Here is a 7,111-nt window from a genome sequence, read left to right as displayed (position 1 = left end):
TACTTCAGGGGTCACACAACCATTAATACGTGTAGTGAAATGTAAAGTTTTAAGAAGCAGTTCAGTTACTGGCTGCCCTTGGCACGAAGCTGATGAGTATCTGAACACTTTCACTTAGCCGGTAGCCCATGGGCCTGTTGCTCCTGTCCTCTCTTTTTAAAAATGGAGATAATAGGATTAGTTTAGTGAAATTGCCGGTATTTGACCTACAAAAAACCCCAGACAAACAAAAACACAATTTCCTATGGTTGCACCCAATTCTATGAGCACACTATGTATGAGGATGATAATGCGTACCTGTTAGGATTGATGGAAGAACGAGGTGGGTAGAGCTCCTTGCACTCACAGGAGTAAGCTTTCACGGTGTGGTAGAATGTGTAGGCTTGTGACCAAAACAATGTGACCACGGAATCTGTGTCTCTCGCAGTAGACACAGGACTGATCCGGATTCCCAGGGGAGGGGGTGCTAGAGAGCAGGGGTCAATAAGATTTTTTTTCCTATAAAGGTCCAGATAATAAATATTTTAGGCCTTGTGCACCATGTAGGCTTTATGGCCACTGTTCAACTCTGCCCTTGTGATGGGAAAGCAGCCATAGACAGTATGTAAAGGAATGGGTGTGGCCGTGTTCCAATAAAACTTTATTTACAAAAAGCAGGCAATGGTCTAGATTTGCACACCCCCCCACTCCCCCTTCCCTCCCCGCTGTAGTTTTCTGACCATTACTTTAGACAAAGGAAGCAATGACTTGTATGACTTGTAAAGGTGAGAAGACAGAACTGAATGCTTGGAGTCCTAGGTTTTGTTTTCAGATTTTTCTTTGCATTGACTTTGATCCTTGTCTGGTTTATCAAGATTGGTATTCTCTGCCCTAGTCAACTCATAAACTGAGGACGGGATGGAAGAGATGCTATAAGGCAGTCTAAAACCTCTGCTCACATATACTGTAAGTACTGTATTATTTTCCTCGGGCTGTTATCTGTTTGTGTCTTCATTTGTTTAGCCAATTCTTTCCTGTTTGGAGGTTCTAGCAGGAGAGCGCAGCTACTCGTATACCCTTGACCGAAGAACAGTTCTCTTCTCCAGCGGGGAAGGTCGTCCTTTTCGACCGAGCGCACAGCTTCAGGAGGGACGCACATGGAGCGGTGAGGGAGGAAGGGGACACCCGCCTAGCCAACCAGATCATCCGAATCAACCCTGGCGATCAATGGGGTGACAGATGTCGCAGCCAGATCACCCTCACATCCTACATCCTAGCCAATTCTTTCTTAGCACCCTCTATGAATCAGTACTTTGGGGATGGGGTAGTGAATACAACAGATATTGCCCTTGTTCTTATGACACACGCAGTCTTTTGGGGGGTATTTATTTTTGGAGAATTGTTCTATGATTTAAATGGAAAGGGGTGCTATAGGGCTATTGACCCCTCCACTCCTTACGGAAAACCCTTTGTCCTTACTAGAACAGATAAAGGTGGGTAAATGAGGTAAAAATGAGTGCTTTATATACAACCTAGTCTAGAGGAGAAGAGACGGCCTTTTCCCCAGATACTTACTGAGCAGGATTTAGGATGAAGTCAGGCTCCGTTGGTATTTGAGCTTTTGCTACAGTCTTGCAAGAATTCCATATTCTGTTTATACATCAGACTGCTTCCAGCCACAGATGTTTCCGGCACCTGGTTAATTTATCCAAGGAAGGCCAATGCTCATTAAGACTCCCATGTCCCAGGGGTAAGTTTTATGGGTGGGGAAACTGAGGTACTGAAATTGGTTATGGGATTGGTTCACATCGTAGTTCGCTGGATGTAGGACTATGGCCAACACAACTGGCAGGTCCTAGGAATAGGACCAAGGTCTCCCTCCCTGGGACTCACTGACTCAACAGAGCGCCTGAGACTTCTCAGAACTCCAACTCTAATTAGGTTTAAGACGTATTAGAGGGACTTGAGAGCCTGCTGGGAGAGAACCCATTTTGACAAAGGAGAGAGGCCTGAATCGGAAAACCAGATGTTGGGTCAGGGCGAAAGAACTTTGGCAGCATCTGTTTTGAGTCGGAAGGCTGCACGTGTCAGAGACGGGTGGACAGTGAGGAGACGGTGTCTCTCCTTCCTTTCGCGAGCTGGTTTCTTCTGTCCCTTGCGTGGCCCGTGTTGAGGTCGTCTCTCAGTGGAGAAATATTCCGGAACCAAAATGGGTTCCTGCCTGCATGGTTGTGATATTGTTTCTCACTCTCCGTTTCACTAAGCAGGTCCAGAGTTGGAGCAAAATGTCTTATCCCTTCTTCCCAGGCAATGGTGCGGGTCACCAATGGGGAAGGCAGATCAGAACCACGTAAAGGGGCCCTGGGGGTTGGGAGAGTGGGAGTGATAGGTGTAGTTTTGTTTTGTTTTTGTTTTTTTTTTCCTGAAGCTGGAAACGGGGAGAGACAGTCAGACTCCCGCATGTGCCCGACCGGGATCCACCCGGCACGCCCACCAGGGGTGACGCTCTGCCCACCAGGGGGCGATGCTCTGCCCCTCGGGGCATCGCTCTGCCGCGACCAGAGCCACTGTAGCGCCTGGGGCAGAGGCCAAGGAGCCATCCCCAGCGCCCGGGCCATCTTTGCTCCAATGGAGCCTTGGCTGCGGGAGGGGAAGAGAGAGACAGAGAGGAAGGAGGGGGTGGGGGTGGAGAAGCAAATGGGCGCTTCTCCTATGTGCCCTGGCCGGGAATCAAACCCGGGTCCCCCGCACGCCAGGCCGACGCTCTACCGCTGAGCCAACCGGCCAGGGCCAGGTGTAGTTTGAATAAGCTTATTTAATATTATGGTTTAATTTTGTGTTTTGGGGAATTAAGAAAGAGAGCCCGTCAGCTTTGTCATTCGCCCGTCGTGGCATCTGCCAAAAATTGAACTCCCAAGGATCAAAGCTCGGTTGCATTTTCTTGGCCACTTGGGATGACTGGTCATTCTAAAAGTTGTCGGGAGACTGGGAGATTTTAATGTTAATAAAAAGATTTTAATGTTTCTTTTTCTTTAAGGAAAATAAAAAAAGAGGTAAACAAATAAAAATGGACTCTTTTCTAGTCGCCTGGCTGAAACAACAAGCCTAGAGCAGGGAGGTCTGGTCACAGTCACAGCGATAATGTCAGCACTAAAAATAATGAAGTGTCACGTCTCTGAAAGGGCTGAAGGCCAGCTGTCATCAGGGACAAGACTGGTTAGCAAGTGGCCTTTGCACGGTGTCTGGAAAGCCAGCTGATGCGGCTTTGCCCAGCCTGGTGAGCACCAGGTGCCGGCACACAGGCCAGCCTACCGCTCTGCCCACAGGTCCCTGCAGCTCGTCTCCGGCAAGTACGTCATCCATGTTCCTGGGCGAGAGAGTTCCAGACCGAGCAGGACCCGGCCAGCTCGGCTGTGGAGGCCCGGCTTCGCCCCTGGAGCTGTGCAGAGGTCGATTAGCTCCGTCTTTGGAAGGGGAGAAGGGGAACCCATATTGACATACACTGGTTTAAGCCTCCAAAGTTTGGGGATGTCACCACAGAAACAAGGTGAACTGTCCTGGTTTACTAAGCTTCAACTTTCTCATCTGTAAAGCGGGAGTAAGATTACCGCCTTCCTTATGTTGTGAGAATTCAGCAAACTGATGTTTATGAATTGTGTAGTGAACTCCTAACACATACAATGTGCTCAGGGGAAGGTGGCTGGGCTGATGCCAAGGTCACAGAGTTGAGAACAGCTTTTTACTTCTGCTTTTGGGACGGTCACTCTTACAATGAAGGGGCGCAGAGCCAAGGCCCTAGTATGGATTCTGCGGGGCATGTCCTTCGAGGTGGTCCCACAGGATGCACTAGGTTTGCTCTGAGTCATCACACTCTCTCACTGGGTCCTCTTCAGGCCTACATTTCTTCAGTGCATGCATATTCTCTGAGCACCTGTCACACACCAGACCTTGTGCCAGTCCTGGGAAAACGGCGGGAATAGCGGGAATGACTGCCCGCATCAGGGCGCTTCCTCTGGGTCCTTAGGGAAGCGATGCCCTTAGAGAGAAAAAGGGCAAGGGAGCTGGCGGGGTGGCGAGGGCCTTCCGACGACCCTGTGGAGGAGAGTAGGCAGGACGGAGCAGTGGCTAGCAGCCTCAGACTGCAGCCCAGTTCTAAGAAGGTTTTGGCCAGGTGGACAGGGAGTCCTTGACGTGAGGTAGCTTGTCAGGGGTCTCCCTCTGGCAGGAACGGCCCTCGGTCAGCACTGTCCTCGGTCAGCGGTGTGGGAAGTGAGGGAGGGCGCAGCAGATGGTGGCACAGCAGCTGGCCCAGTTCTCATGTACCCTCCCTGCAGCGGGGGACCCGAGTGGCACATTTTTAGGGCTGCACACTGCCTTCTTACAGCCTGGAGCGGGAGACAGGCATTAAACAGATCATCACATAAGCAATCAGTGGCTGGCCATTGTGACTAGAGCCACGGAGAAGTATAGGAGGCCGTGGGGTGGAAGAGCCAACAGCCTGTTAGTAGGGAAGGTTGGGAGACCTTCCTGGAGGAAGGGGTTTCCTGGGGTGGAGGTTGGATAGACAAGCAGGAGTTGGCCCGGTGAAGATGGGCTGGAGGAGTAAAAGAGAGAGAAAGAGAGAGAGAATGTGGGAGGGAGAGAGGAAGAGGGGAGAGAGAAAGGGAAGGAGAACGAGGAGAAGGATGAAGAGGATGAGGAGGAAGAAGGAAGAGAGAGGGAGCGGAGAGAAAGCAGATTTAATGCCTGACATTGTCGTAGAAATACGGACATTCTGGGGGCTTCAAAAAAGAATTATGTCTGTTCTTTCTTGATGTTTTTTCCTCTGAGATTCCACGGTTACATCTCCGCTCCTTGAAAAAAGAACCCTTCCCTTAACCCCGTCATGTGAACACTCTAGAAGACCCAGTTGAGCGCTTGTACACAAAATATCCAGGAAGTCTGGCTTTATCTGCCCCTGCGGGACGAGGCGACGCGCTGGCCTCGTTGAAGACTCCATCAGCCATCGACCCCCCGGCCCTTCGGGGCGGTGCGGAGGAGCCCGCCCGATCACCTCCGCTGCACTAAAAAATGATGAAACGCCGAAACAGGTTATAAAATTAGTCCTGTGAGGCTACCTCAAGGACACAGTATGTCACTTTAATGTTTGGAGACTGACATTACGAATCGAAGCATGAGGCTGACGGTGTACCGTGCGCCCAACCCGGGCTGCCTCGCAGCCAGGGGCCCTGCTGGTCCTCGCGTGGGGGTGGCTCTGTGCGTCGCAGCGGAGGGGGCCGAGGTTGGCTCCTGCGCGCCCACAAACACAGACTCTCCAGGCCTGTGCTGATGGAGAGGGGCCAGGAGAGACACAGATCTTCTGAGTTTCCTAGGAGCCCTTTTTTGAAATCCATGGCTTTTCTTACACACTAGAGACCTTAGCTGGTTTCTAAAATAAGCCCGTGTCCTTAAAAACCTGTCTCCTCTCGCCTTCCCACCCCAGCCGGCCCCTCTGACCTGGATAAGCAAGGACACCTGACATAAAAACATCTCAAGTGATTGCTGGCCTCTCGGGACAGGAGGTCCCGAGTTTAGCTCTGACACCGTCTGTTTCTATTCAGTTCCCGTGCCCCGATCAGACACTGTTGCCCTTTCCTCTTCTGCCTGAAATATCTTAGCACTATGTATAAATCTCCACGGCTGTCTCTGCGAGGGCAAGAGCGCCTCTGACGTCGCTGAAAAGAAACCAGTGCTGCCTGATGAAGCGTTCGACTGCGTTCTCTGCCCGTCTGCGCGCCCGAGGAATGATGCTTGTTAGAGGAGAATTGTCTTCGGCTGCGTTAGCATCGAGCGTTGTATCTGCTCTTTCTGGGGAGAGGAGTGCTCCCTCCCACGCTCCCTCCGTAGCTCATTTCCAAGCGTCTGCATCTCGCTGTGCATCTGCTGCTGCTCTCCTGGGGCCTGAGTAGTTGCTGACAGTGATTGGCAGAAAAGTGTTTCCAAGATTTTTTTATTTTTTTTTTAATGAAAAAGAAAGGGAAGAAGAAGGAGAGGGAGAAAAGCAAACTGATTTAAAATAAAACAAAACCAAAGTTTTGCTGAAGAATGGCAAAGAGCAATAGACGTCTGTCTGCGGATTGCACGGGACAGACTGAGACGCGGGCCCTTTGAGTCGCAGCCGTCAGCTGGCATTGGCTGTGTCACCCGCATGGCACCCTTCCCGGGAACTGATAAGTCCTGTATTTAAAGTGCCGACGGGGGTGTTTCTGGCTTGCATTTCTCAGCTCCTATGTTCTTGGCTTTTAAGCACAAGAACTCGGGGAGTTACAAAGGGAAGAAGGGTGGAGGAGGGGACGCCATAGTTTCTGGAGCACGCCCTACCATGTCATTTGAAGCGTAGACATGATTTAGGAGCAGAATGCCTAGATCCAGACAGGTTGGAGGGCCAGCTCTCACCTTCTGTTTACTTGGGTGTCTCTCTTTCTGTGGGAAGAGAGAAGTGTCAGGCAGCGTACACACAGCACGAGAGAAATCGTGTGGAAATATAATATAGTAAGCACCACAGAATAACCTTCCAGGTGCTGCAGGAGATGCCTTTTGAAACTCGATCTTTCTAAAACGGACTCTGAAAATGGCTCCCCCTGCTGACGACGCTTCCGCGTTGGCTCCCCATTGCCTCTGCGATTTGATGGGCAAGGCATTTTGTGACGTGCCCCCTGCAATACCCAGTTTGGTGATGCTTCCCTCAGATACACCTTATGTACCAGGTGAGGTGTCAAGCAGGGTCCAACCAGGAAAAGAAGAACCCTTGTGAGTTCTTAAAACAGAGGTGATTAAATGCAAGGACCTGGTCAGAGAGGTAAAGAAGCGCCAAGAAGCCAACAGGGGAGTCTGTGGCCACGCAGAGGTTAACGAGCAGAGAGGCAGAGCTGTAGGGACAGAGGTCACAGATGGGGCCTCTGTTACCTGGCAGAAGCAGGGACCGCATGGGCCTGTCCAGCCGGAGCCACTGATGACATAGAGTTTTCTGAGTCAAGGAAGAAGAGAGAAAAATGGTCTGGCTTTTCCTCCCTTCTTCCTAACTGTCTTAGTCAGCTCGGGCTTCCATGACAGAGCAGCACAGACTGGGGGGCTTAAACATCAGACTCTTTTT

This window comes from Saccopteryx leptura, chromosome 3 (genome assembly GCF_036850995.1).
Source record: "Saccopteryx leptura isolate mSacLep1 chromosome 3, mSacLep1_pri_phased_curated, whole genome shotgun sequence".
NCBI lineage: Eukaryota > Metazoa > Chordata > Mammalia > Chiroptera > Emballonuridae > Saccopteryx > Saccopteryx leptura.
Note: the sequence above shows the minus strand (reverse complement) of the source record.